Source organism: Amblyomma maculatum, chromosome 4 (genome assembly GCF_055883805.1).
Source record: "Amblyomma maculatum isolate TAMU_Amacu chromosome 4, ASM5588380v1, whole genome shotgun sequence".
Taxonomy (NCBI): domain Eukaryota; kingdom Metazoa; phylum Arthropoda; class Arachnida; order Ixodida; family Ixodidae; genus Amblyomma; species Amblyomma maculatum.
In genome coordinates this window covers 112,325,716-112,352,948 of record NC_139347.1, presented here as the reverse complement: position 1 = coordinate 112,352,948, position 27,233 = coordinate 112,325,716, and the positions used below count along the sequence as shown (strand labels likewise).

General features: G+C 46.1%; 1 long non-coding RNA gene and 1 other non-coding gene across 2 annotated transcripts; one reads left to right on the top strand and one right to left on the bottom strand.

Moving 5' to 3' along the window:
- Positions 1–1,501: 1,501 nt before the first annotated feature.
- LOC146191961 (uncharacterized) lies at positions 1,502–23,490 on the top strand. The gene is made up of 6 exons (XR_014706720.1): positions 1,502–1,822; positions 4,131–4,194; positions 7,898–8,031; positions 12,410–12,568; positions 12,816–13,003; positions 23,214–23,490. It is a non-coding gene; the product is annotated as an uncharacterized LOC146191961 (long non-coding RNA).
- Positions 14,341–14,413, bottom strand: TRNAL-CAA (transfer RNA leucine (anticodon CAA)). Its single transcript has one exon. It is a non-coding gene; the product is annotated as a tRNA-Leu (tRNA).
- Positions 23,491–27,233: the final 3,743 nt, after the last annotated feature.

Below are 27,233 nucleotides of genomic sequence, written 5' to 3'. Positions count from 1 at the left end.
TGGCATAGAATGAGGCTGTCTTCTTAAAGGAAGTCATGCAGTCTCTTTTCTTCAAGAAACCGGAGCAAGCTCCGGCTCTTAATATTGTCCATTAGCCACACGTATAAATGTTCCTCCCTCGTAGCCGACAGTCCAACTTCTTGTAGTTGTCTTATTCTTGACGGCTGCATTCATGGGCACGTTCATAAAAGGTGGCGAAGACCCACCTCGGCAGTTGGCCTTGTACACTTAGGGCATGTACTCTGCACTGCATCCTCTTCAGAGCCCCGTCGGCATGTCACCGATGGGGTAAGGGCCCTAATCCTTGTAAGGGACACCTCTCTCGTTATGTTATGAGAGAGGGATTAAGTATAGTAACAGGACGTATAGTAACTGCATACGTTGTTTTCCTGAGTTAATGCTGAATGCAATGAGACAAAATCGAAGTAGGAGCATTTAATGTGATGGTCATATATTTGCAGAGGAAACCCTATGGTAAAAAATGTGTGCTAATATAATCGGGCATACAGGGCTTGATATGGCTTCAAACTTTCATTTTTGTGCAGCTGTATGGTCATATATCAAGTGGCAGTCTGCAAGTCGGACTTGAACATAGCAGCATTGCATGCAAATAAAGCTATATAATAAAGGCATGAAACGCGACAACACTTCGTCTCCGGGCCTCGTTACAGTTTGCGCCATTCTAAGACCATGCTGGGGACCAACCCTTCGATTTTAGCTGTGATGGTATTGGACTGTACATTTAATGCATGGATACTGAACTTAACATATGCTGGGGCACTTAGATTTACTGCAAAATTACGCTGGTAACGACGTTAGATCGACGTACTGTGCCACAAAAATTAAACAGTAGTATGTGGTTATTTATCATTAGATATCAAAAAGGGAGGAAAAGATGTTTGCTATCCCCGGCAGCACCTGGCTGAGGCGGCGAAAATGAAAGGATAGTAAGGAAGCGGTAGAGGAAATCAAAGAAGAGCGACAGAGAGAAAGGACAGGGTAGGCAAAAATAAGAAAATAAAGATATATACACTATATATGGTATAATGTACAGTAGAATCGCGACCGCGCCTTTCGCAGTAATGTGGTGGTCACAAAAAAAAAAAAAAAAAAATTAATAGCACAAAATTTGCATCACGTGATATAATAATACCGCGGTAGTATGTATGCTGCTATGAATGCACACGTTAATGAGCAACACGTCCTCCACCAAAGCGCATAGAAAATGGGGTAATGTGAACGCGCGGTTATGTTAACCTCCGTGATTATGAGAGTGTATATTTGTTTCCTTTGGCCATATGACCACGGTGGACATCAGTAATAAAATGATAATTTTCTTTACTTTAAATAGCAGCAAGTGCTTCCTATCTGTTAAAACTACATGACAAATATCTGACCTAACCGGTTTTCCTGTCTGAAGACGATAATTTACTAGCAGACGATATCACGTCGCAAAACGAACGAAGCCAGAGCCATCCAAAGCTTTAGGCATTCCTGTAGCCAAGATAGTCTGGGAGGCTGCGTTAATGGCGGTGTTTGTGCGCGGTCACGGTGTGCGATGCTCTTGTTGTACGCAAGTATTCATTGTTTCATATCTGCCAGTCACTGCCTGCAGGCAGTTTGTCGCGTGGCATGGAAGCTCCACAATAGCCTATGCGGTATGCGACGACGAGGGAAAGATTTCGTGAACGTATCGCTTGTGAAAGCATACAAGCCACAGACTACAAAGAATGTTGCGAAGGGCAGGCTTACTGGTGTCGGCAGGCCAGGAGATGACCGCAAGAGAAGAACTTTTATCATGGAAATGGCGAAGAATTGGCAGGTAAGTGCTGCAACTATGTTTACACGGGCGTATGTACCTTTTCCCTATTCCTGTTTCTCATTGCAATGGCAGTAGGGCTAGCAGTAGCAGTATCGGCAGTTGCGCGTCACTAGAGAAACAAAACTTTATTGTCGGAAGCTGAGTTACGGGGTACCCTAGTGGAAGAGCCAAGTAGCCGTCAGCTGGGGGCTCGCTGTTTACGGCGCCTAGTTGTATGTATCGGGACGCACGTTACGTAGCACTGGGCGGCAAGTGGCCGTCAGCTGGTGGCTTGCGGCGACTTTTTCAGAGCGGTGCGCACGGCGCCCAGTTGTATGTATACCTATCGGGGTTCGTGCTAAGGCAGCAGTAGGGGGGGGGGGGGGGGGAGGGAGGGAGGGAGGGAGGATGGAGTCTCCAACAATTTACAGCCCACGGCATCATCAGATGTGCCACCAGTTTTGCATTTGATGCGGCCATCTTCAGTGAATAGAGGCTTTGTCTGTGTACATTCATCTTTCATGGCCTTAATATTTAAATTGCCTGCACACCTCAAAGGGCAGTGAGACATTTCCAGTAATGCTGAGGATGACGCTTAGATCAGTTGCGCAAATTCAAGCAAGGTATCAAACTATTGCAAAGATGCATTCAAAAGACTTATTGCTTCAAATAGAATACAGCCTGATTCACTCCTGTGAATGCGTTCCGAATTTGCGTCCTGCGAGGGAAAATCAAAAGGTTCACATTCCAAAAAAAAAAAAAAAAAAAAAGCACCCAGCACGCAGTTGATAAATTCCCATTTTAGTTTTTGATCAATTCCATTTGGTATGTATGGGTTCAAGTCATTGAAAAAAAACAACAGCAGCAGGGTTGGCTGAAAATACATTTTATCTATGTTGCGTCAACAGACGCTTTGGCAAGAAAAAAGGAAACGCATGTCCCATAGATGTAAATACGTCAGTATTTTTTCCTAGTGACAATGAAGCAAAAAAAAAAAAGGAATGGTGCACTTGTGGTAAATTTCGCTGACCTTCCTGTGCTCCACTGTAACCTGGCGCTGACAATCCATGCATCCGATGGTAACGCAATATTATAAATATTTCAAAGGCATGTAAGCTCTCAATAAGTGTGCTCATGCGCGTTAATCTGACTGAAAACTAAGCCAACAGGCGAGAGCACAGTGAGCTGCTGCCAGGGACGTTACTCGTGATGGTGAGTTTTTGAGAAAAGAACAGCAGTGAAAACATTGCAAACTATTATGTATGAACATGGATAGGCTCCGATCGGAACGAGCCTTCACTGCTCAGCTAATGCGCACGATAGTTACTTTTTTCAATTGATGTTTTGTGTGAGTGCCTGCCACCGCCAGCACCGCGTCGCATCGTTGCCGCCGTTGCTTGTAGCCAGCGAATGCCGAATTGGTGAACCTTCTAAGGAGTTTCGAGGGCGTGCTCGAGTGAAATGTGCTGAGCACACCCGCCGCGTCAGGCTCGTGAATGCCAAGAACTTCCATCCATATTTTTTTCGCTCATTCTGAGAGGGAAATATATAAAAAAAAAAAACATTTTTCCACTGCCTTCGCTGCTCAAGTAGCATGGTGCTGCCTAGTTTTCGTTCTCATGGCAGCGCAGAATTCAACGAGATATCACCTACGAGAAACCAGCTGTTTAGGCAAGAGTTTGCATGTGCATAGAGGGTAGCTATACTTGCCAAAGCCATTTATGTAGAGAGACGCAGAGTTCTCCGAGGCAGAACAATAGCCAGAGCCTGTAGCAATGATTACTTTTTTGTAATACTTTGGAGTACTTTGACGAAAGCAAACATGCTGGTTTTGTAGATACTATAGAAAATACAAAAATATGACAGAACATATATCTACTTATGAGCCCTTTTAGCTGTGAATTTATTGTTCGTCCAATCATCAAACCCCTACCCAGTGATAACACATCCGCTGCCAAAAACGGCCATTGTGTGCCAGCACCCTCAGTGGCCCGAACTCATTTTTCGCGACCAACTTAAAGCATTAAACGCTGGATAATACACAAAACAACCAGCAGTTATTGTGTCACTATCTACGTAACCAAAAGGCAGAACAATGTGCTTAACAAGCATTTCGAAGCTCTTTTAAGGCTTTCTCTTTGCTGTAAACAATGTTTTTCATTGTAGCTTGCATGCAAGGAGTTGTCAAATGTTGGTCACTTGTAAAAAGTGTTTAGCATTGATGCAGTGCAGTGCATGAAGGAAGCTTGCAAACATCAGCTTCTTGTTAATTACCTATAACGAGGTTGCAAACTCTACTTGACTTGTTTCTGTTTGCATGTGTTCGCAGAGAATATTGAAATGAAATTGGATACCCACCTTGCACATGGCGGAAGGGCAGGGAGAAGCAAGAGGTAAAGGCACTGAGGATTGAAACCCCTGTGTTTATCTCTGAATATTGCCTTCTGCTTTTGCTGTTATGTAAGAAGTGGTACCTGCAGCAGTCCCAAAGATGAGCTGCTTGGCAGCTGGCTAAGCCATGATGTTGTACAGCTGGAATACCTCTTTTGAAGGGCTTTTGGGGCCCCAGTGTTGAGTTTTACCTGTCTCTAAAGATTAGAAAAACATTGTTACAGGATGGGAAGCTAGTGAAGAAAGAGCATGACCTATGGTGATGGGATGGGATGGTTTTTAATAATGGGAGCAGGCCTGGATCAAGTGCTCATGCCTGTGCCACTGCTCGCTTCATCTTCATTGTCCTTAGCAATATTCAGTGTCGAAAAGAAATTGAAGATGTTGGTTACTTTCCTAAACTTGACTTGCTGCTCATTAATTAGATATCTGCACATACTCTAACAGTGAGACGCCTTGTGACAAGGCCAATGTTGGGAGCATGCCCAATCCTTCCCTTAAAGCATGCCAATTTTCATGCTTCGGGTTGTTTCTTATTGGTCGTCAAGAATGTGCTTCTAGTTTCTTGTTGCACTACTGGCACCCCGCTGACTAATTGGCATGGTCAGGCGCGTCTCATGCACTTACCCGGGAGCTTTAATGCAATTATGGTTATGCTTACCTTCAGCACTTTTAACCGCATCTTATTAAAAGGCCATATTAGGAAAATAAAACAACAAATGCAGTGCTGTAAACAGCGCATTTCTAAAATGGCAATTTACTGTCTCCTTACATTTTAAGGGCCAGGTGAGAACTGTGGTCTCGATTTAGTACTTGGGATCTATATACAAGCAGAAACCATAAGTTAGTGTAACATTGAGGAGAACAATAGAAAAATTCTCTGAACATTGCACCCACATTCCTTTCCCCGCTCTCCCCTTCTGGTTGGTCTGTTTTGTCTGTTGTATTCTGTTGTATAATACCCCCGAAAAATATTTCTGGCTAGGCCACTGGTACCAAGAGTACTGTCACCAACTTGCCCAAGCTTCCTTATCTGCTAATTTGATTCAAATGTTGCAAAAAGCAGTTGTGCCTTTACGAGCCACCACACTCCATGCGTATCATATGAGTGGACACTGCCACAGTTCTCATGAATGTAGTTTTGCAATAGAGCTGCATATTAAATGATCTACCAACAAGGAAAATGGTTGGTATATTTATTGCATCAGTTAAGGGGTCGTCGCCAAACATACAGCACCTTAGAGAATTCGGCACCAGGTGTTTGCATAAGTGATAACTCATGGACAGATGCAATTGATATCTTGAGCAAGTATGAGCAATACCCACACAGCTAGTTTTCTATATTTTGTTTTTATCTACAATATTACTCTGATTCATTGGTATTGTGTATAGGTGCTCCCCAGTGCATGCTCAAGTTTGCAACATCTTGTCTGCCTGTGCAAATATAAAGAAGCAGCGACGTGCAGACCGGAACTTTTTGTAATGAATGCGTTGCATGCGGCAGTGTATTTATGCTAATACACAGTACCGAAGATGTGCATTATCACAATGGTGTGCAAGTGGCCGAGCAAGGGAACAATAGGCACCTGCTCGCACTGGTGAGTCAGCAGAATGCCACTGCTGCAACAGTGCCTTGCAGCATGCCCCTGGCAATCAATAAGCAGCTACTCAGTGACAGAAAAATAGCATGCTTGTTGGTAACGAAGGACACGCATGGTCCTAGAGCCAGTCTCGTCACCTGGTGTGTTACCATGAATGTGTGCATGATATGCTGCTGTGGAGTGGTCCAGTAAATTTTGTCCTTGATGGCAGACTTCTGTCCATAACACTTAAGAAGCCAGAAGGTAGACATGGACAGTATCTTTGTACATAGTGTAGGCACATGAAGTAAACATTCCACTGCATGATATTTTGTGCAGTCTGCTACACATAAGCATAGGGCTTTTCCTTCACTTCCTTTTATTACCTGTTTATATAGCTTGTGGTCATGGAAGTAAAAATATTACAAAGAGTATTTTCTTTTGCATTGCACGGCCAAATAAATCAACAGAAATAGGAAATGAGAGCTTCACTTCTTAATTTCAGTTGTAAATAGCGGCTAGTGACTCTATTAGCTAAAGATGCATTGCTTAGTGTGTTATTTGAGTGGCTGATTTTTGGGGTGCTCAGCTCTTGATCTGAAGCTTTTCTAACTGCATTCAACTTTCTGGTTGGCTTTTAACTATTTGTATAACAATGTTCAAGTAACTGTGTTCTATTTGCTTCTTTTTGCACCCCAGGTTTTTATGTAACCCCCCCTCACATAATACTCCAGTTGGAGCCTGTAAGGTATGTGAGTAAAAAAAATACAGTAAACCCTCGTTAACACGGACTCGCATATCTCGAAAAATTGGTTAAGTTCAAAATTTTCCACGTCGCGCTTTCACCTCCCATAGGTACTATGTACTGACTCCCGTTTATCTCGAAGCATTTTTCGGGCATAATGCGGATATGTCGAAATTTTGACCGCAAAGATCGAAGACACAGGTCATTACCAAAAAGTGATAGGGGCTCCAAGCGAGTGCTTTGTTCTTATATTAAGTGCTGAACGCAGTCACGTTTAAAGAGCGAATACAAAATTCCCGCAGACGCAGCCGTTTTTCACCTTGGGAGCAGTCACGTAAGCACCGATCGCACGCGGGGGCTGATGGGTCTTATTGGGCGTGGTTCGGTCAGCTGCCCTCCGCATGTGCATACCGGCAAGAGCAAATTAGTGATTGTGGGGTTCTGTTTTGTCGCGCCATATCCACGAAGCGTTGACTGATTTTTGTTGTATATGTGGTGTCCGCAACAAAGTTGAATGCAGCGGCGGCAACCAACGGCTTATGCGATGCGTTTAGCAGCTAGAGGACGCTTTTGTCGGGCAGAATGCCAACGCGAAGCTGGCAAGCATTACCCAGTTCTTCCTTCAAAAATCATAAGGTTGAGTTTTTCCTGAGAGTTCTTTTCCGTTAATTACAAGAGCTCCCTTAGTGCAGTGGAGCGTTGACAGGCGTGACAGGCCGAGGGACGCCAAAGCATTCCGCTCGGCGCTGTCGCGCTCAGGTTCTGGGTTTGTAGAAAATTTCGCGTATCACGCAGAAACAGCTCGCTAGGCAGCCAATCGCAGAAGGCTTTGGGCTACTCAATTTTCGTCCTGGTTCTTTTTTTTTTTTTTTGTGAGCGAAGTTGGTTTTCCTAGTCCGATTTGAGCGAAGAACCTGCAGACGCTCACTTCGTCTGATCCGTGCATATATGAGCGCATCGAGACAATTCAGTAAAAGCTTGGTAGGGTAGTAAAGGAAAATAAATATGCTAGTGTGGGTAGATATTAATTTTCTAAAGGAGCAAGAGGAAGTCATTGCTTCCATCGCAGTGTAGTAGCGCACCGCTGAGCTGTGACCTTCTTTTTTTTTTACACGCAATGCGCTACAAAACCATTCATCACTGTTTTACCATACGTCATGCTGTTTAGTGTTAAAAGCTGGATATAGCATAATTGTACTCCCCCTGACAGGCCCAATTGACCTTCATTTCCCCAGCTAGGGAACTGGAGATTGCGGACGCTTTATTAATGTGTGGAGCTATCCATGGTAGCTAAGGAGTTCAGCTCGGTTCTGCTCTCCTCGTCTGAGTTTTTCTTCCTGTTTTGACATGTAAATAATGTATATAAAACTTCTTTGCCAGCTCTACCTGCTGCTCCCCGTCCGATGTCTTGTCCACCTGATCACGCTACCCAGAAGCCTTGGCCCCGAACCTGATCGCATCAAGTGGATGGCTGCGGTGTAATGGTCTGCGCCTCCAGTCCTGACTCTGGTACAGTAAGTACATGGTCCTTCTCTTGGAACATTGCCAGGTTTTACAACTTGTAGATATTTGTAAGCTTCGGCAAATGAAGGGTGGTTTTAGAGGCAGATTGGTTTCCTCTAACCATATAGTGCAGGGACTTGCCATTGCTGCAGTAGTCATGGACTAAAAAAAGTTGCACAAACTGGCGCTGGTTTTAATCTTTGGGGAATTGGGCATTGACTGTGGGCCCATCCGCAGAAAACCAGAACTGATTAGGGCAATTGAGGACATCGGTGCGGACGCGGAGGAGATAGCAGAACGTTGGGAGCTTATTCAAGAAGAGTTAAAGAAGGCTGAGGAACAGGAGAAACTCAAAAAGGATCTTGAAGACAAGTAGAATGAAAGGGGGATCGAGAAAAAAACAGCTCGATCTGCAGTTAGCACAGGCAAAATACACTGGGAGACACACACCAAACTCCGTTGTGAGTCAGGAAGCATCAAGTGTTAAAATAAAAAACCTCTTGCTACCGTACAAACTAGGAGAAGACATAGGGTTTTTTCTCATAAAGTTCGAGTGGGCGTGTGAAAATGTTGAGTTATCATCCGAGCTTTGGCCCCAGAAGCTGCTGACCATCCTCCCATGTGAGGCAGCCCAAGTGCTTGCTCGTCTGACAAAAGAAGGAGCAGCCGACTATGCTAAAGCAAAGGCAGCGCTTCTCAAAAAGTACCGCCTATCCCTCAGATGCGTTTTGCCGCCATTTCAGGGAAACCAGGTAACAACGTAATCAGTCGTTTCCGCATTTCACTTACAATCTGAAGGCAGACCTGACAGAATGGTAAAAGAGGAGAAGAGGCTTTCGGAACTCATGACAAAATAATAGAAGTGAATAACGGCCTGGGGGGCCAGTTGGTGCATGATGGAATTGAACGGCGGCGCAACATGGAAACGGACACAGACAAGAAGGGGACACCACATGCGCACACTACCAACTATTTATTAAACGGAAAGGTGGCATATTTATACGTCCATCTCAAGCATCAGACTCATCGCCACAGTCCGCTCCAAACCCAACACGTGAACGCCGAGCACCACCAACAGGAAATCAGACAAGATATTTCTAACCTCAGTAGATAAACTATCAAAAACGGGGGGAAAAAAAGTTTTTCTTTTTTTAAAACGGAAGGTAGGCCATATTTCATAGCAAATGCAGTGTGGACCGAAAACAGCAGAGTAAGACATGAGAAGCGACCAGCCCGAACCCTCACAAATAAAAAATAAAACTATAAAACAATCGTAGCAAAAGCAGAGTCAAAACAGTTAAGCAAAAGCAGTCAGAACCCTAAGCCAACAACAAAAGACGATCGTAGCAAAAGCAGAGTCAAAACAAAAGAAGCAAAAGCAGTCAAAAAAAAAAAAAGCTAGGCCAACAACAACAAAAGACGATCGTAGCAAAAGCCGAGTCAAACAAAGGAAGCAAAAGCAGTCAAAAACCTCAACCAACACCAACATTCGTAGCTCAAGGAGAGTCAAAGAAATGAAGCAAAAGCAGTCAAACACAATCGCATACCAAAGTCAAAAAAAGGGGGAGCAAAAACAGTCAGGAAATCGTTGTTTTAGGCTGGTGTTTTAGGTTTGACCGCTGTTGTTTCTTTTGTTTTGACTCTGCTTTTGCTACGATCATTTTTAGTTGCTTTTAGGTTCCTGACTTTTTGCTCCCCCTTTTTTTGACTACGCCTTTGGTATACGATTGTGTTTGACTGCTTTTGCTTCATTTCTTTGACTCTGAGCTACGAATGTTGGTGTTGGTTGAGGTTTTTTGACTGCTTTTGCTTCCTTTGTTTGACTCGGCTTTTGCCATGATCGTCTTTTGTTGTTGGCCTAGTTTTTTTTTTTACTGCTTTTGCTTCTTCTGTTTTGACTGCTTTTGCTACGATCGTCTTTTGTTGTTGGCTTAGGGTTTTGACTGCTTTTGCTTAACTGTTTTGACTCTGCTTTTGCTACGATTGTTTTATCGTTTTATTTTTTATTTGTTAGGGTTCGGGCTGGCCGCTTCTCATGTCTTACTCTGCTGTTTTCGGTCCACACTGCATTTGCTATGAGATATGGCCTGCCTTCCGTTTAAAAAAAAAAAATTTTTTTTTCTTTCCCGTTTTTGATAGTTTATCTACTGAGGTTAGAAATATCGTGTCTGATTTCCTGTTGGCGGTGCTCGGTGTTCACGTGTTGGGTTTGGAGCGGACTGTGGCGATGAGTCTGATGCTTGAGATGAACGTATAAATATGCCACCTTTCCGTTTAATAAATAGTTGGTAGTGTGCGCATGTGGTGTCCCCTTCTTGTCTGTGTCCGTTTCCGTGTTGCGCCGCCGTTCAATTCCTTAATAGAAGTGATCTGCCTGGAACAATTCTATAGCTGTCTAGGAGCATGAACGTGTGTGTGGGTGCAAGACAGGCCGGGAAATAAAAGCTTAGAACGTGCAGCAGAGCTGGCCGAAGAATTCCATGCTAGGTGGGAAACGGAGTGATCGCGTTCTCGGGGAAACCCTAAAGCAAACTAAAACGTGAACCCAGACTGGAAACCTAGCAAGCGGCACCTTGGAGCGAGACGAAAGCCACAGGGCAGAGTCGAGTAACTACCCTAAAGTGACAGCCGACAAAGGGAAGGAAACAGAAAGAAAAATCGGTCTGTTTCCGATGCAACGAGCCCGTTCACTTTGCCAACACATAGGAAGTTGAAGGTTTTGTTCTCTTCGGCAGATGCAGATGAAAAAAAAACATGCGCCTGCTAGAGCCATACCTAAAAGATGCAGGTTAATGGGAAGCATTGTCGGGTTCTGAGAGATTCCGCGGCCATCATGGACGTAATCCACCCCACATACGTGAAGGCAGCTGACTTAACGGGGGATTGTGCATGTATTAAACAGGTTCCCGTAAAGAATAGCCCATGTTTGCCGGTCGCACGTGTCAGAATAGGCCCATTTGGCATTCTGGAAATAGAGGCAGCGGTATCACGGAACCTGCCAGAGCAGTTTCCGTACCTCTTTTCGAACAGGTCAGAGCAGATGCTGCAGGAGGAAGGTCGTAGCTTCGGTGACCGAGCCGTCCAAGCGCTCACTTGATTGAAAGCCCGCGAAATTGCAGCTGAACTAAGCCGAAAGAAGAATGAGCTTTCTCTCGCGATGGGCCAGGCAGTGGCAAACCAAGGTAGTATCAGATTTTGGCAGAGTGGCTCAGGTCAGTGACAGAGAGGACTTTGAAGGCAAGGAATCGGGCACCGTGTCCCCGAATGAATCAAGGGAGATAGCGTCTATTGTAGTGCAGCCACGTGTGGAACCTTTGTTAGCTCTGGCAAAAGTCGATAGACGATAGCAGCCGAGCCGTAAAAGACATGGTAAAAATGAAGATAAATACGAAAAGCATTTGTGGCGAACACCCTTCCTCCCAAGTGTGGCAGAGCTTCACAAAGGCCAACCTAGAATGCCCCAAGCTAGGGTGGCTGCGGGAAAAAAAAAAAGCTGCGGAGAATTGAGCGGCCGAGAAGGATAGAATGAGTATGGGAGAAGAATAGGAAATAATGAACGTACTGTATGCATGAAGTGCACGTCATAGCCATCGTACAAAAATTTTGAAACCGAAGCAGCGATCTACGTATTCTAATTCTATAGGAAACCATTTGGGAGTAGAAAAGAGCAACTTAATAAGATGTGCATGGTTCTTAAATGAACAATATGTATACAAATGGACGGTTCAATAGTTACAGTAATGGAGTGTTGTGCTAGAATTCTTTACAGCCGTGACCGCAATAAATATTACTCATATTGCTCTTAGCTTTAAGCTCTGGCATTGACAACTCTATCCAAATTGAACCGACTGGTAGTGACAGGTTGTTTACAGCTGTTGATGAAAACATAGGCCATCATGATATTATTGCAAGCATATTTGCTCCTTTTTGTACTTGGTTATTACAAGCAAACTTAATTTTGGTCCCTATTCCTAGGGACGCTGCACCTCTTACAACACCCACTGTTCAGTCGCTTTCATTTAAGGTACAAACGCGCCACTGCTGCTCGGTACCTTGGATGAGGTTTTCAATGGGGTTACCTCTGATACCTAGCAATTGCTGTAATATTTATACCAACTACTGCAGTGAAAAAAAAAAAGTAACACTTCATCACTGTAACTGCTGCATGCACCTTTAAACGTGCCTTAATTTTATTGCCTATTCTTATGGACACATGACCTCTTGCTATTGCTTTGTTCAGTAAGCAATCGTCTTTCATTGCTTCAATTTCTATCTCTCCACCACTTTCTTGTTGCTCCGGGTGTGATCATGTGATTTCATTGTTCAAATCGTATTGTTTTATCACATGTGAAGGATTTAGCCTATACATAATGTTTTTTTTTTTTTTAGATGCGCATCGGGAGTGTTTTCTACATAGAAATGAATCGATTGAGTTGTATGACTGGCGCGAAAACCGACACAGTTTGGCACCCCCAAAAGATCTGTGTCCTGTGGTTGGAAGGGGAATAAAGAAGAGGATAATCAGCGGAAAAGCCTGCCTAACAAAAGGTAGCACTGCATCACTGTAACTGCTGCATGCACCTTTAAATGTGCCTTATATTTATTGCCTATTCTTATAGACAGTGGACCTCTTGCTATTATTGCAGTAGGCAACCGCCTTTCAAGCTTTAATTCCTATCTCTCCACCACTTTCTTGTTGTTTCGAGTGTGATCATTCGATTTTATCGTTCAAATCATATTATTTTATCACGGGTGAATGATTTCGCCTACACATACATGCTTTCATTTTTTTTAGGTGCGCACTGAGAGTGTTTTCTACGTAGAAATGGATCGATTGAGTTGTATCACTGGTGCGAAAACCAACACTTCGGCACCCCCAGAAGATCTGTGTCCTGTGGTTGGAAGAGGAATAAAGAGGATAATCAGTGAAAAAGCCTGCCTAAAAAGTTACAAAGATGACGCAAAACCGAAATGCTGATCAGAGTGAGTGATTACTTCTGGTATCCCACTTCACTTGCTATGTGATGTGACTGTATATGAAGCACCTTAGTATATTTTGTGGTATACTCGCTGAAAATTGTGTAAATACTAAATTTTTCCTTGTTCAATTAGTTTGAGTGACGCACAAATTGGATTAAAACGAAGTCATTCACACATCTAATGCCCATAGACATTACATACGTGGATGACCCCATAATTGTGTTCATGCAATAGTTTGTCGAATACATTAATATGTTAAAAGTCGCCTTTTTTACTGTTAACCGGAGTAATACATATGCTCCATATCATAGCATTATTTGCCTATAGTTTGTAACTGCTCTTTCTTAAATTGTATTCTACAAAGTATACGTGTGTCATCTTGTACGTCTATTTAACTCACGAACAATTTGCGATCGAATTCCTTTTGTGATGTTGTTTCAGCTACAAATAACGAATAACAGTTGTGACAATATAGGTGGCTTTAGGTATAACGCGTAGCGCAGAAATCTTTAATATATGCGATGATATTTTTATTCACCGCATTGCCTAAACGAACATGTTTAAAGAGACGAAATGAAAACAAATATGCATGTCTTCGGACACGAACAGTAATCGTGGTGCCATCACCATTTTATTTTAATTAAATTTTCCTATGTCGTGGGCTAATGTCTCGACACAAAGGAAAGACCCTTAGGTTTGCAAGATGCAGCATAGTTTTCCCGAAAAAAGAAAACAAGAACGCCTATCACTAAAGAAAACACCGTTTTTTGTCGTTTCAAAAAGTTGCACATTTGGAGGCCTGCTGCTTGCGCACTAAAATTTTGTCATCCATTGTTTTTTACTCACCAAATCAACATAACTTTTATTTGTATAAGAAGTATTAAAAGCTTGTTTCATTGATTCAGTTGATTTAGTAAAAAATCGCAAACTTTGCTTCAGGAGCAACGCGCTACAAAAATGTTAATTTTCGACCTTACATACTGGCGTAATGCGTTACGTTATTTGCACTAAAACATTGTGTTTATTACGCAGGTTATATTGTTATTTTAAGGCAGAATCTGGAGCTCTATGCTGGTATGTGTGTTCTTTGTAACACCTCCAAAATTATTATGCTGGAAAGAGATTTGCTTATGATTATAATTATAAAAAATTACACATTGAAAAATGACCTTCAAAATTATATGAAGGAAAGAAGCCAACAGTCGGCGAGGCCGAGGAAAGCGTTGGGGCTGGTACTTTTGTCTTTTTTTTTTAATGTTTACTTGGATAATCACAGAAATTATTAATGTAATCTGATTAGGGGAAAGATAATTAAACACAAAGTAGAAGAAAAAACAACGTGCCGATGGTGGGAACCGAACCCACGACCTCCGAATATTGCGTCCGGTGCTCTTCCAACTGAGCTACATTGGCCGCTGTCCCCCCTGCTACTTTCTTGGGTATTTATGTTGTCCATATACGAACCTTGAGAGTGTTCACCGGCGCCACCCTCAACCATAGCGGTGGACGTGGAACGGCCTTTGTTACCGCCAGCGTCACATAGAACGTGATCAAGAGCGAGGGCGAAAGCTGTGCTAAAACCCTGTTACGCTACCTATGGCTTCAAGACTGCCAGAACCGAGACCTCCGTATGCTACAAGCAGATCAATTAAGGGGAAATGAGGGTGCTCGTTGTAATACATGAAGGAAAGAAGCGAATAGTCGGCGAGGCCGAGGAAAGCGTTGGGGATTGTACTTTTATGTCTTTTTTTTTTAAATGTTTACTTGGATAATCACAGAAATTATTAATGTAATCTGATTAGGGGAAAGATAATTAAACACAAAGTAGAAGAAAAAACAACGTGCTGATGGTGGGAACCGAACCCACGACCTCCGAATATCGCGATTATCCAAGTAAACATTAAAAAAATAGAAGACATAAAAGTACCATCCCCAACGCTTTCCTCGGCCTCGCCGACTGTTGGCTTCTTTCCTTCATGTGTTATAACGAGCACCTTCATTCCTCCTTAATTGATCTGCTTGTAGCGTAAGAGGGTTCTAGAACAGCTTTCGCCCTCGCTCTTGATCACGTTCTATGCGACGCTGGCGGTAACAAAGGACGTTCCACGTCCGCCGCTATGGTTGAGGGTGGCGCTGGTGAACACTCTCAAGGTTCGTATACAGACAACATAAATACCCAAGAAAGTAGCAGGGGGGACAGCGGCCGATGTAGCTCAGTTGGAAGAGCACCGGACGCGATATTCGGAGGTCGTGGGTTCAGTTCCCACCATCGGCACGTTGTTTTTTCTTCTACTTTGTGTTTAATTATGTTTCCCCTAATCAGATTACATTAATAATTTCTGTGATTATCCAAGTAAACATTAAAAAAAAAGACAAAAGTACCATCCCCAACGCTTTCCTCGGCCTCGCCGACTGTTGGCTTCTTTCCTTCATGTATTATAACGAGCACCCTCATTTCCCCTTCAAAATTATAGTATTGTTAGTTATGGTCAATAATAAACTTGATTGAATACTACTGCACCTAGCAATAAAAAAAGAGTGCAGGACAGAGAAAAAGTTCAGCCTTCACTTGCGTTCTGTCATGAATTTGACAGAAATAGGGAATAATTCAATTTTAAGCTATATTAAGTCTTTGCCGACAAGCAGAAAAAGGGTTTATAAGCTCTGACAAGGCTTTAAATTTTACAAGACTGTAACTAAATTCAGCAAATACTAAATTGAAGATTTGATGCCTACTCCATGAGGTGGAGCCATATAAGCACATCTATAGAATAAAAACAGGCATTTTTATGTTTCTAATAATTCATTTTGCAGAATTGAATATATTTACTGACTCGTATTAACAAAGTAGTTTGCATTGTTTCCAGAGATTTTGATACAAATCGATGTTGTGGCAGTTTCTTCAATTCTAATCAGTTTTCCTTATTTTATCATTTTTTTTAAATTTTGCCCGATTTCAATATAATATGCAGAAAAAAACAAATCTAGAGCTTAAAATTTTTTTAGAAATAAAGAATGGAACCTTGATAATCTAGAGATAGTTTCAGTGCCACAATATTATTGGATCTTGCAAGAATGCAGACTGAATTTGGCCATTATCAGGACAAGCACTCGGTTTAATATTCAACGTTATATTTTTAAACAATATAACGCAACACATTTTAGTCCGTGATATTTTTGAGGCACTGAAGATTCTTGACCGGGATTTGAATGAAAATCGAATATGATCCTTTTTTTATTTGCAGCAAATTTACACTTTACTGCTGTTTTCGAATTTTGGGCAATTTTGATAAGTTGTGGAGAACACACCTTGCGGTCTGGAGCTCCAAAAATTGCTTGGAATTAAGAACATGCGTTAGGAAGTGAAAACATATTTAGTGCAACCAACCTAAGCATCATATTCCAGTATATAAGATTAAAAATGAATATTTTTGCAGCCCATTGCTCTTGAAGCAAAGTTTGCGATTTTTAATAACTCAACTGCAAAAACAAGACGGATTTCTAATAGTGTTTGTAAATGTAAAATTTAGTGAGTAAAACATACATGACAAAATCGTGGTATCCAAACTTGCAACATTTTGAAATGACAAAAACAGCGTTTAATTTCTACCTCTAAAGATATACCGTACAATTTTTTTGTTTTCAAGGAAACTACGCCGTATCTTGCAAAGCTAAGGTTAATTCCTTTGTTTCTGATATTTGCCCATCACATACAAAAATTTAATTGGAAACTAAAGATGGTCATGGGACCTCGATTATAATTCTTATCTAAGGCACCCATATATATGCTGTGGGAAAGCTGCTATCAAGGGCTTATTTTTAAAATTACATATTTCGAACGGTTGTGCCATCTAAGAAAATTTGAAAGCTAGGCGCACCTTCGGTGTCTCCAGCCCTCACTTTCTGTTACAGCTGCATTTGCGAAGCTGAATTAATACGTTGAGTACTATATTTTAGCCACGTATATTGCACTGTTGCGTGTCAATTTTAAGAAAGGCCGCAGTGACGCGATTCTCGTAGTATTTGTAAGTGAAATCTGTAAAGCTTACAAATCTACCCATTAATATGCTCTCACGCAGATTTTATGCATGGTACATTACACCTGGTGTGTCCGATAGCTTGAGACAAGGGTTAGAAATAAACCATTGGAAACAGGCGATGGAAACCGGGGGTGCATTGCTGGCAGCCACTTCGCACAGCGCAGTACATTTTTATTTTCTGCATAGGAAAGTGAGGTTATTCTCTCCAAGTACTAAATATTCACTTTAGACAATAAATAGGACTTAGAGTCGGCGAGCACGTTCGGAAACCCCTGTTTCAATATTTGCGGTTAGAAACCTCATGTGTAACTTTTTATTCGTCTGCAGAAAAATTCCGGGTTATGTAAATACCGAAACCGTTACCAGCCCATTCGCGCACCTCAATTGCGCTGCTCTCAACATGATTTTGAGCGGACGAAACAACCTGCCGCTATGATGGCTGGCCCCATGCATGAGTAAGGGTGATATGCTGGCAATGGTTGCTTCACGTCGGCCCTTTGGCACACATGAAGGTGCGAGTTACAGTGAGCGCGCCGAACTTTGCAATGCGGATAACGACTACAAAGCGGTAAGGATATAAATGAGTGTGAAATGGGTTTTACTGAGGGTTCAACAGAATATAGTCCTCTGTAAGCTGCACGGCGAAAGCACAGGAACACAGTCCGTCTAGGCACAAACCAGCGAGCTCGAGCAGCGCAGCGGCACTTCGTTGTTCTCTTCCTCGTGTTTCGTGACATCTGCTCTTCGTTCACTACAATTTCCCGGGAGCGAAGAGGAGCCACCCTGGCGACCTATGGTGAGGGCAAGACGAGCGGGTCGTAGTATGTTTTGAGGCGGCTCACGTGCACAGTTTCGCGGCCGCGAGGACGCATGTCCGAAGAGAGAGTGAGTGGCTCCACGATATAATTTACAGGGGAGGTTTGGTGAACGATGCGGTAGGGGCCGTGGTATTCAGTTCGAAATTTCGATGACAATCCCGGTGGGGTGCCAGGAACCCAGAGCCAAACGAGGGACCCTGTAGGGAAAACATGTGGCGTCTGATCTTTGTCGTGACGATGCTTTTGGCGGCCTTGAGATTCCGATGTTAAACTGCGGGCCAGCTGGCGACATTCCTCCGCATGCTTTACAGCGTCAGAAAGTGGAGTCCACTCGGAGGAGTCTGGACGATATGGTAATATAGTGTCCATCGTGGACAAAGCCTCACGCCCATAAAGGAGGAAGAAAGGGCTAAATCCAGTGGTTGACTGCGTGGCGGTGTTGTACGCGTACGTCACGAAAGGAAGAACAGCGTCCCAGTTAGTCTGATCGGCGGCAACGTACATCGTGAGCACATTTCCAAGAGTATGATTGAAGCGCTCAGTCAGCCCGTTAGTTTGAGGGTGATAGGCTGTGGTGGTTCGATGTATGATGCGACATTCGGCCAGTAGAGCTTCAACGACATTGGAAAGGAAGACTCGGCCTCTGTCACTGAGCAGCTCACGCGGCGCGCCGTGGCAAAGGACAAAATGATGAAACAAGAACAGGGCGACCTCACGGGCAGTAGCGGCAGGTAGGGCAGCGGTCTCCGCATATGGGGTGAGGTGGTCGATGCCGACGATAATCCAGCGGTTCCCAGAGACCGTGCAGGGAAGTGGCCCGTAAAGATCAACGCCAATGCGATCAAAAGGACGGGCCGGGCATGGAACGGGTTGTAAGGGGCCAGAAGCACGAGGTGTGGATGGCTTGCGGCGCTGACAGGCGATGCAGGAGCGGACATATTTGCGAATATAACCGTACATTCCGCGCTAATAGTAGCGTTGAGAAATTCTTTGAAACATCTTGACTACACCAGGATGGGCACACTGAGGGTCGGCATGGAAAGGGGCGCAAATTTCATGTCGTAAATGGCGGGGAATGACGAGAACCCACCGTCGACCATCAGTCATATCATTGTGGCGGTAGAGAAAACCATCTCGTAGGGCAAAGTGTGGTGCTTGACGGCGTAAAGTCCGAGAAGGCGCAGCGTTGGGAGAAGTGGACATGATGTCGATAAGAGATGCGAGCCACGGGTCTTTGCGCTGCTCCGCAGGCATATCGGCGATGGTTAGAGTCGACAGGACGGGATCAGCTGCCGTGGAGCAAGCAGGTTCGCTGGATAGGGGAGAACGAGACAGAGCGTCGGTGTCCATGTGTTTACGGCCAGAACGATATACAACTCGAATGCCAAATTCCTGAAGGCGGAGGGCCCATCTTGCGAGGTGGCCGGACGGGTCTTTAAGAGAGGACAGCCAACATAACGCGTGGTGGTCCGTGGCGACGTCAAACTGGCGACCGTACAAGTAGGGTCTGAATTTCGTTAGTGCCCACACAATTGCCAAACACTCCTTTTCTGCAACTGAGTAGTTGCATTCAGCTTTAGAGAGAACACGACTCGCGTAGGCGAAGACGTATTCCTGAAAGCCGTTTTTTCGTTGAGCCAAGACAGCTCCGAGGCCAATGCCACTCGCATCAGTATGGACCTCAGTGGGTGCGGTCGGGTCGTAGTGGCGAAGGATTGGTAGCGATGTCAAAAGATGGCGCAATGCGGTGAACGCTTCGTCGCACTCGGCTGACGAATCACTTAACTGACTGTTTCCCCCGAGTAGCTTCGTCAGGGGTGCAATAATAGAAGCAAAGTTCTGTATGAAGCGTCGAAAATACGAGCACAGACCTATGAAGCTTCGAAGTTGCTTGAGTGAGAACGGTTTAGGAAACTCTGCGACTGCGCGCAGCTTGGCCGGATCAGGACGAACACCTTCCTTAGAGACGATGTGACCCAAAATTGTCAACTGCTGGGCACCGAAGTGACAGTTCTTAAGATTCAATTGTAGGCCAGCGTCAGTAAGACAAACCAAGACTTGCCGCAAGCGCTCTAGGTGCGTAGCGAAGTCAGTGGAAAAGACAACAATGTCGTCCAAGTAGCAGAGGCAGATGTGCCACTTGAACTTCCGCAAGATGTTATCCATCATTTTCTCGAATGTGGCGGGCGCATTGCACAGACCGTAGGGCATCACATTAAATTCATAAAGGCCATCCGTCATCACAAATGCGGTCTTAATCTCGTTCACAGGCGGCCATTGGTACTTGCCAGTAACCGGAACGTAAATCAAGGGATGAAAAGTACTCGGCACCTTGGAAGCAATCAAGAGCATCGTCTATACGCGGAAGGGGGTAATTGTCCTTGTGGGTAATTTTGTTGAAGCGTCTGTAATCGATACAAAAGCGAAACGAACCATCTTTCTTCTTGACTAACACCACTGGTGAAGACCAGGGGCTTTGAGATGGACGGATCACACCACGTAGCATGTCCTCAACTTGCTTATTGATCACGCGGCGCTCTGCCGCTGACACACGATAGGGCGCTGTCGAAAAGGCGTTAGAGCCGGTCTGAATGTGATGCGCGACTGTGGAAGTGTGGCCGAGAGGTGTGTGGGCGGCGTCGAACGCGGAGCAAAACGTCTGTAAAAGGGCCGCAAGCTGCGTTCGGTAGGTGGAAGGAAGGGCGTCATCGATGGCGGTTCGGAAGGAGTCGTCTGGCAACGAATCAGGCGTCGAATCGGACTGCAGAGCATCAATGTAGTTACCACATTTGGTCTCGGAGGCATCCAGGTCAGAGAGAAGGTGGGCTGGTTCAATGGAACTGGGAGATTCCCCACGTAGCAAAGTAATCGGGCGCGGAGACGGATTGTAGATGAGTAGCTTCGTGAACATCGAGAACAGCAGACGACAGCGGCAGGTGCTTGCGGTGGATGAAGGATGCAGATGGTGTAAACAGAACACTAACGGCTGACACGGCAGGACACGAAAGAGGTACAAGGGCACAAGCTTCTGGAGCTACGTCGACATCTTCAGCGATGGTAAGCTTTTGAGGACACACTGAACGGTTTTCGTCGTGCAGTACGTCGCACAGTGCAGAAAATTCCACTTCAGCTCGGGCGCAATCGATCACGGCGTTATTTTTAGACGAAGTCCCATCCAAGGATCACATCGTGAGAACAAGACGACAAAACTACGAACTCGACACTGTATAAAAGACCTTCAATGACGACACGCGCTGTACCGTCTGTTGCAGAAGTTTGCGGCCCAACGCGCCGGGCAGAGGAGCAGTATCGCTCCCGAGAGGCGGCGCTGCGCCCGCCGGCGCTGCCTGGTGACGTAGCTATAAAGAGTGAGGAGGCTTGTTCTCTTCCCCTCATCCCGCGGCTGAGAGCAAAGATGTGCGATATCAACCGCGGGATGAGGAGAAGAGAACAAGCCTCCTCACTCTTTATAGCTACGTCACCAGGCAGCGCCGTCGGGCGCAGCGCCGCCTCTCGGGAGCGATACTGCTCCTCTGCCCGGCGCGTTGGGCCGCAAACTTCTGCAACAGACTGTACATGCTGCTAAAGGTGCAATCCTCTCTTCGCTGGCAGTGCGGAGTGACAAACCGTTAAATGGCGTTGTAACTTTTCGTAATCATCGGCAAAGTCGCTCATGAATCACAGACACTGCAGCACCTGTATCGACCAGCGCATGTACAGGCAGACCATCGATAGAGATTACTATAACGTTCGTGGGCAAAATATGAGGCCTTGAGCTTTTCGCAGAGCAAGCAGTTCTCGCCTCATGAACCGCGGAACTTATGGCGATTTCCACTGGTCGCTACGGAGCACGTTTTCTTGCTCCGGGACGACGATTTCGATTTCCACTGGTCGACCAAGATAGGTTGCGCGTATTCCGCTGGTCGTTTGGGGCAGCTCGGGCCGCTCCAGCTCGATCCGCCGACCGAAGTCGGATCTCGCCGGAAGTCCTAGTCGCTGACGCGGTCACTTCCGGATGCTGCTGGATTCTTTTGGCTGTTTTTGACCGTTTCAGCGACATCGGCAGAGGACGCTGGATGTCACCGTATTTTGCGCGAATTTGTCGAAGTGCGTCTATCGAAAAACGTCTGCAGCGTTAAAAAAATGAGAAAGCAAGTTGTTGAGGGCCGCACTCCTGCCTATTTATCAAGCGCAAACATTTTGGCGCTGGGATGCGGCTACAACTTTCGAAACCGGCTCAGCTTTACTTCCGCCGCGCGCTCTACATGTTCCGCTGGTCGACCAAGGCTGATTCGCTCTGTAGCGCTTTAGGTCGGCTCGGACGCCCAGCTCCGATCGACCAGTGGAAATCGCCATTAGTTTCCCTCATCAGCAGGGGGTGGTCGCCAGCGCATTGGTGACAGTGACCTGCGACGTGGAGAAGAACGATGGGTCGTGTACGAACGCTGTTCGGCGTCGTATGCAGGTGAAGACGGAGCAGAATGAAGCAGCGGTGGGGAGTCCTCCAAAGACGCAGGCTCGGGACACGCAGCCATGTGGCGACGGCACCGACGAGCCACGTGTCCAGGGCAACCACAGTAGTAACTTGGGCGATTGTCCGAAGTGCGCTACGGGTTGTAATAGCGTGGAGTCGCAGGATGAAGCGGAGCCTTTTGAGGAAGCGGTGCATGACGTAGGACAGGCTGCACGGGTGGTAACGGCTGAGGCGGAGGCCGCGCAGCTACTGCCGCGTAGGTCAAAGGGGCTGGGACAGAAGGTTGGCTATATTGTAGTGGTCCTCCGACGTATGTCAAGGGAGCGACAGCAGGAGCTTCAGGAAGCGTGGGAAGTACTGAGACTTGTTTGCGGATGACTTGCTGCAACTTTGGAACCAAAGGAGGGGAAGCGTCAAGACGATGGGGAACGAGGGATGTATTTTCGGGGTTTCCTATTGTACTGGGGAACAAAATGCAGACGTGAGGGTTCTTTATCGCAAATAATGAAACGTGGTTTGAGCCGGTACTCTTCAAAGTAGCAACACCATTTAATGTGTAAGTCATTAATCAGTAACTTAGGTAAATAATGTCAATTAAGGATTCCAAACAAAACCTTTTCTGTGGTGCTCAAGGTAGCTTCCAGCGATATGTATTTGGTTTCCTTCCCCTGCCTCAGAAATGTCTTTTTTCCCCCTTGGATCAAATTTGCTTACACAAGCAGTATATGTGTAAAAATATATCATCCGATGACTACATCACCACTGATCCCACTGAAGGGCCTTATAAATGCTTGAGTGACAGCCTTTTATCACTTTAACAGGCTAGAAAATTCACATGAATACGGAATGAAGGCTGATATTTTCTTTCGTATATTTTCTAGGATGCCTGAGGAGAGGCAGCGTGTACCTGAGTGACGTCCTCTCCAGGAAGACCGCGGCAGCAGTCAAGCGATGGCTCGTAACGGTGAAGTAATGGGACGGCAGGCACAACGAGCAGGGAAACGTGACATCCTTAACTCAGCCTAGAAGCTGAATGCCAGAATAAATTGCTGTGAAGCCTCACAAACTTAGTAAGCTGTAAATGCCATTTTGTATTAGGAGGGCTTTGAGCCTTTCGAATATTTAAGAAAGACCAATAAAAAGTGCTGTTTAAACCTACATTTGTCGATGCACAGGCTTTTTTAAGCTACATACGTATGGGTTGCTTTTCACCTGCCCGGAGAACAGCATTGCTGATGCCACAAAGTTAGAGCCCGCTTGGAGGAGAAGATGCGCATCTCAAAATGCTGCCGCAACACTAATTTTCAGCAACAATAGCACTGCGGACGTTTTAATGGGTAAACGATAGGCCATGGATGAGTAGGTCACTAATTACACATGGATAGGCCACTGGGCAGCGTGTACTGCCGAAGTAGTTGGGCCATGTGGGTACGCCAGCGCCCATGCATGACCCTAGCGCGGCAGTAGGCTGGCCAAGTCGGCAATACTCATTGGCCCGAGGTCTACTGCCGATGGTGGATAAACCACCGGCCAGCGAGTACCACCGACGAGGTTGGGCCATGTGTGGATAAGCCATGGCCCATGCATGACCCAAGTGCGGCAGTAGGCTGGCCAAGTCGGCAAGCCATGGCCCATGCATGACCCTAGCGTGGCGGTAGGCTGGCCAAGTCGGCCATACTCGTTGGCCCAAGCTCGATTGCCAATGATTGGCCATTCTTAGGCCATTGTCAATCCCCGACCTTGGGCTGAGGTTGGTCGCCTAGGTTGGCCCGGTGAGTTTCAGTCGGCCATATTGCCAAGGTCCGAGCGCGGGCCGACCATAGGCTTGCCGCTTGGGTCGGAATACTTTTTTGCGACATAGCGGCGGAATTGGCGAGCGTTTTCATTTGAATTTAATTTCACCAAGAGAGTGCGTAATGCTTACATGCTGTTCTTTTTTTTTGCATGCCCAATTTTAGGCGCGATATAATTTCTTTAGGTAGGCGATTCCTGCTTCCAGCTAACTGTGCTGAAGTTATTTTTCAATCTGGTTTGCCAAGCGGGCGTCGCATGTAATTTTTTAATGCATAATGTATTTTCCCAAGCTACAGCATGTAGTTGACACATATATGCTATTTTGCTGTCAATTATGTTTTATAAAAAAAGCGGTAGCGAAATTAACGCGTTCCGTGGATTACGTAACCTGTGCTAGCGTCTTTACATAAAACTGGTCAAACAAGCTAGACAATTCTCTCTGCTTTCTATCTCTCTTTGTCGATGTACGTATATATATATATATATATATATATATATATATATATTGTCACGACTGAAGTCAGAGGGAGCCGTGAAAGTACACGTAGCCAAGGACCCGAGAATGAGGTCGGCTTGTCGTTTCGAACACAGAGTCACAGCGTCCAGCACCAGCGCGCCGCCCGTGCCAACCACCGCTTCGTTGTCGTCGGCACCAAACACGGCTGTCGCGCGGCGCGAGGCACGTGGCATTATTCCCCCCCCCCCCCCCCCCCCGTGAAAGAAAACATCGTCCCGATGACAAGGTGAGAGGAGAAAAGAAAGAAAAAAAAATTAGGCGTGAGGTGAACTGTACAATGACGCAAGGTTTCACTTGCAGGGAACGCTCAGTCACGCGAAAAGTACGGCTTTAAGCGCACCACATGCACAATTTCAGGCCGCTGGCGTCGAACACTGACGGTCACAGTTCCATCTGGAATGACTTCGTAATTAACGTTGTTTAAGCGGCGTAGGACTTTATAGGGTCCGAAATAGCGGTGGAGTAGTTTCTCGCTCAAGCCTTTGTGACGCACGGGGGTCCACACCCACACTTGGTCCCCTGGTTCGTAGTGGGCCTCCCTGTGCCGAAGGTTATAGTGTCGAGCGTCGGTGGCATGCTGCTCCTTGATGTGCAAGCGGGCCAGCTGACGGGCTTGCTCGGCCTGTTCTGCGAAATGGGCGGCGTCGGGTTCGACCGCTTCTTCCCCGCACGGGAGCATCGCATCCAACATCGTGCGGGCCTCTCTGCCATATACGAGACGGAACGGCGTAAACTTCGTGGTTTCCTGCGGCGCCGTATTGTAGGCGAAGGTGACATACGGCAGGATCTCGTCCCACATTTTATGCTCAACGTCGATGTACATTGAGATCATGTCGGCCAAAGTTTTGTTTAGTCGTTCCGTTAATCCATTTGTCTGAGGGTGGTACGCTGTTGTTGTGCGATGCTCGGTATGGCTGAGAGTTAAGGTGTCCCGCAGTAGCCGAGCTGTAAACGCCTTTCCTCGGTCAGTAATGATGGTAGACGGTGCACCGTGTCTGAGCACAATGTCGTCCATAAAGAATCGAGCAACTTCGCCGGCAGTACCTCGGGCAAGGGCCTTCGTTTCAGCGTAGCGTGTTAAGTAGTCTGTGGCGACTACGATCCACTTGTGTCCGTTCGAGGATAAAGGAAATGGGCCTAAAAGGTCCATGCCCACTTGCTCGAAGGGTGTGAGGGGTGGTTCAATAGATTGTAACATACCGGATGGCTTGAGCGTGGGTTTTTTTCGCCGCTGGCATTGTCGACAAGTCTGTACGTAACGTCTAACGCTCGGAGAAAGATGTGGCCAGTAGTAGTTCTGCCGGACTCGGTTTAGGGTGCGTGTAAAGCCAAGATGCCCTGAAGTTGGTTCGTCGTGGCAGGCCAGGAGGATTTCGTGCCTTAGATCAGCCGGTATAACTAGCAGGTATGTTTTCGCACTCGACGTAGAATTCTTCTTATAAAGCACCCCATTGCGGAGGCAATACGACGACAACCCCCGAGCAAGGTACCGGGGTATTGTAGGATGCCCACCTTCAAGATAGTCAATAATCAGTCTCAGCTCGTCGTCGGCACGCTGTTTGGAGGCGAGATCGGACGTAGTGACTGCTCCGAGGAAGCTATCGTCGTCGGTGCCATCTGACGAAGGAGGGCCGACGGGCGCGCGGGACAGGCTATCGGCATCGGTGTGCTTCCGGCTAGACTTATAAATAACATCGAAATCGAACTCCTGTAGGCGCAATGCCCAACGTGCTAAGCGGCCACAAGGATCCTTTAAGTTTTTCAGCCAACACAACGAGTGATGGTCAGTGATGACGCGAAACGGTCGGCCATAAAGGTACGGGCGGAACTTGGCAGCGGCCCATACTACCGCCAAACATTCTTTTTCAGTGGTGGAATAGTTACACTCAGCACGGGAAAGTGCACGGCTGGCGTAGGCAATTACTTTCTCGACCCCGTCTTGGTGCTGAACTAGAACGGCACCAAGGCCGACGTTGCTCGCATCCGTGTGTAATTCTGTGTCGGCATCATCGTCGAAATGTGCCAGGATCGGGGGTGACTGGAGCCGGCGTCGTAACTCGTCGAAAGCCATCTGCTGCTCGGCGCCCCAGGAAAATGATGCGTCATCTCGAGTCAGGAGAGTCAGAGGGCTGGCCATCTGTGCAAAGTTTTTGATAAAGCGACGATAATAGGAGCACAGCCCCAAAAACCGTCGGACTGCTTTTTTGTGGGCGGGGACGGGAAAGGCAGCAATGGCAGCAAGTTTCTCAGGGTCAGCTCGGATGCCATCAGCACTCACGATGTGCCCAAGAAACTTCAATTCGGTGAACCCGAAGTGGCACTTTTGAGGCTTGAGAGAAAGGTTGGCAGACCGGACAGCTTCGAGAACAGTTCTCAGGCGGCGTAGGTGTTCTGTGAACGTCGGTGAAAAACGTCGGTCGCCAGAGATCAGTTTTCCGGGGCGCCTGGCGCCGATCTTCCCAAAGGGGCAGCGGTGCCGCAGCGTGCACAGCGACCTGAGGTTGCGTGTAAGGCGAAGGGGTGGGTAGCAGGGCTGGGCGGCGTGTGACATCAGCATAAGTCATCCGCTCGGTGGGGCCCGGGGGTGGTG